Source organism: Orycteropus afer, unplaced genomic scaffold (genome assembly GCF_000298275.1).
Source record: "Orycteropus afer afer isolate SDZICR_OR568_19922 unplaced genomic scaffold, OryAfe1.0 scaffold00536, whole genome shotgun sequence".
NCBI classification, from domain to species: Eukaryota; Metazoa; Chordata; class Mammalia; order Tubulidentata; family Orycteropodidae; genus Orycteropus; species Orycteropus afer.
The window spans coordinates 1674197-1678294 of record NW_006922123.1 but is presented as its reverse complement, the minus strand read 5'-3'; positions in this window follow the sequence as shown (position 1 = coordinate 1678294).

Genomic DNA, 4098 nt, shown 5'->3' with positions numbered 1-4098 from the left:
CTCTAGGGGCGCTGTGGGTCAGAATGGACTCCACGGCAGTGGGTGTGGTTTGGGCTTTGCTTCTGTGAAGACTGACAGCCTTGGAGACGCTGTGGGCAGTTCCACTCTGTCCTCTAGGGGCGCTGTGGGTCAGAATCAACTCCGGGGCAGTCAATATGGTTTGGGCTTTGCTTCTGGAAGACTGACAGCCTTGCAGACCCTGTGGTGCAGTTCCACTCTGTCCTCTAGGGGCGCTGTGGGTAGAAACTGATGGCCCTGGAGTTGGTTTTGGGTTTTTATGCTCTCTGCTAGGTCCTGGGGCGGAGGCAAAGGTTTGGACTGACTACTAGGTGGAAGGTGGGTGGTTTGAGCGCACCCGGCCAGCACGCTGCAGAAGGCAGCTCCAGCCTTCAGCTTCCGTGCAGGTGGCAGCCCAGTGCGCCCTGCGGCACAGTTCTCCCCGGGGCAGGGATCACAAGTGACCCAGTGGCAATGGGCCTGCTACGCCTTCCTGAGCGTTCTGCCAGGCACACCCCACGTTTAGGAAAACTCGCTACTATTAATGTCAGCATCCGTAGCATGCCATCCATCTTTCAAGCCTGTTGTACTAAAACGGGGTCAGGTCGTCAGCTGGATAAATGGGACATGAGCTGTACCTCATCTTGCGGAGGGTGGCCTACTGAAGGAGGGTGGTGTTCCAAGGACAAGAAGCTGGAGCCCACTCAGGCCGGGATGCAGTGAAGACTGAGAGAAAAGCCGGCCGGTCTTTGAATTAGCACCAGGAAAGGGGAGCCCTTGCTCCCATGGGACATCTCTCCGTCTACATTACAGACCTCCCCGCTTCTTAGTCTGCCTGAGGCACAGTCAGGTGCATTACCTGGGTCCAACGGCCAGTCTGTGCTGTGTGAAGAGCATGACTTCCCAGAAGGGGATCTAGGGGCAGTGTTTCCTGTGGCAACCCCCTTACAACAGAAGTTGCCGCTGTGTGTGCTGTGGGAGAGATTTCTCCCCCTGTCATGTGATTTGCTATCGCTGCATTGTGTTCACTTAAAAGACTTAGCTTCTATAAAAAGGCCACATGGCTTGCACATAATTAGCAGCAGGTAACGTCATCCTCAGTGGATAAAGCGGGTATGTGAGCCTTAGAACTGTTAAAGGCCTTTTACAAAAAAATGAGTAACGGGTCTAGACAGGGAAGCTGGCACAAAAAGGCTTTCTGTCAGCTACTTTAAGCAGGGGAAATTAGACTACTTTTATTGTACAAAACTTCTAAGATCCCATCCATAAATGATGTAAATAAATCTTTTCAATCGCTGCTTTTCTAATAATAATAAAAAAAGAAAAGCTAAACAAATTGCCTTTAATCTCCTGGTTAATGCTCTTTGGTGGCAATACATTGCGGCAAAAATGCTTCCCTGCGTTTAGCTGTCCTTTTATCGTGACACTAAAATTGGAGCTAGACGTACAGCCAAAAATAAACTCCACCTACGGCCTTACTGTGAAAAGAGCCAAGTTCTTTTCTTAGTTCCTGTTTCCCGACCTGGGTCCAGCCCATAGTCACTGTCCTATGATACGAGGCATTGGGCTTTTGCTAATACAGTTAGGAGACTGAGAACACAAAGGAGACAGTCCTCAAGGGACTCCTGGGAAAATGAGCTCCCCGATATGCTAATGTGTTACATACGCACACTCACACACATGTGCACAGCCTGTGGTTAAGCAGATACGCAATATCTCTGTACCCTAGATGGACAGAACTCACACAGCCCCTGGAGGAGTGAAGGACGGTGACAAGGTCGCTGACCTGATCTCTGAAAGGGACTGAGTGTGGACGCAGAGTGAGGTGGGGTCCTGGAGTAGCTGCAGCAACACGTGCCACACGTGGCGTCAGCACTCACTCAGAGACAAGCGTTTGAGCTCTTGTCCACCTTGACCAATCACTCTGGGGGCTTTATGTGAGGCAGGCGGGAAATTAGGTTTGCTCTCAATCAAATGTAGGATGAAGTATTTCAACTAAGCAAACAGGATTTGTAAACGACAACTTAATCAACTTTTGTGTGGGAAATAATGCTTCCTTACTTTCATGTGACTAATCCAATCAGATGGATGTTTTATGGTGAATACACATTACTGAGGGGATCTGGTGTTGCAGTGCTTAGAGCCCTTGGTGGCCAGGTAGAAGGTCAGCTGTTGGAACCACCACCAGTCCCTCTGTGGAAGAAAGATGGGGCAGTCAGCCTCTGTAACAATGTATGGTCTTGGAAAATCTGGCCTAGGTGCCAGTTCTGCTCTGTCCCAAGGGGTTGGCTATGAGTCAGAAAGAAGTTGACAGCAATGGGTTTTAGTTCTGTGTTGATACATTTTTTGAGTTAATACATTACTAACTCTGGTAGCATAGTGCCTAAGGCACTTGACTGCTAACCAGGAGGCTGACGGTTCAAACCCACCAGCCAAACCTCAGAAGAAAGATGGGGCAATCTACTTCCGTAGTGATACTGCCTCGGAAACCCAAGGAGGGGTCGCTATGAGTCGGGTCTGACTCGACAGCACATAACAACAATTTACTTACTATGCTTACTGCATAGTAAGCAGTAGATGGCCAAGATAACACTGCTGGGGAAGTGTGGAAATTCCAGCCTCCTTGTTTTTATATACCTAGTATTGCAATCGCAATATAACTGTAATGTGCTTTCATGCCATTATACATAAGTGCAACTGATTTCAATAGCTAACTAAATTGTTTCAATCAAATATTACACATCACAATAGTGGTTTCTGTTAGATTCTACCAATCACATTGTTTTTAACTGCACACTCAGTATTTAGCAGGACACTGGAAATATCAGAATCTCTTTCGTTTTTCTCATTTAACTTATAAGAATAATAGTACATTTAAAAACTAAGATATATTGATTTTTTTCTAGTTAAAATTGAGTTCAATGAAAGTATAAAAATTGAAAACTGAAACTTAACAAAATATTTTCTCAAAATCCTCCATCCTTTTCTGCCTCAGAGACAAACTGAATAACCTGCCCCACCAGATGGGACTATGTAGTGATGAAATCGAGATGAGAATATAGATGCTTTGTTTTTTGCTGTTTTATATGATATCCATTACACTAACTTAAAAACTTATCTCCGAAATTATCTTAAAAAGAAAGTAATGGTGATGCCAAGACCAGATTTGCCTATGAACTCCAGACTGCCTCAGTTCACTGTTTGTATCTGACCAGTGAAAAAGATGATGTTAACCCCTGAGATGGGGTGGCCCATGGGGCATGTGGTCCACGTGGCTATGTGGAGAATATGATCACACTATGGCACTTGGCCGTGGGCTGGCAGAAAATGTTTGAAAGTCATATAACTGATCAAGAAACTAAATCTAAAATACACACAGACTCACACAACTCAATGATAAGAATACACATGGATCTAACTGTGAAGTGGGCAAATATTTGAACAAAGACTTCATCAGAGAAGATGGGCAGATGACAAGCAAGCTCCTGAGAAGATGCTCAGAATCTCTCTACTCAGTAGTGGGACGTGAGTTCCAATCAGAGGGGTTGCCTACACACGTGCTGGCGTGGCTGACATTAGGGGGAGGGAGCATGCCAGTGTGGGAAAGAAGGGGAAGGAAAGGGAACTCCCTGCACCGAAATTGTACAAACTACTTGGAAAACAGTTGGGGAGCTTCTTAAAAATATGACCCTACAATATAGTCCACCATTCTATTACTAAACTGGACCCAAGGGAAAGAAAGCATCAGCCCCTACAATGACCTACACAGGGATGGTCATGGCAGCTTCATCTGCAATAGACAACAACTAGAAACAGCCCAAGTGTCCACTAACAGGTGAATGGAGAGGCCAACGGCAGCACATCCATCTCATGGGATGATACTCACCAATAAGGACTGAAATATGGATCCACACGATAAATAAATGAATCTAACAAAAACAAATGAAGCTGAGGCGGGGCAAGATGGCGGACTAGGCAGAAGGATTGCACAGACCCTCTTCAACTAAGAAAAGGGAAACCAATTAACACAGACACAGAAGATAATCTTGGACCCCTGAGCCTTGAAGGAAAGGATGCAGATTTGGACTAAACCCCAACTAG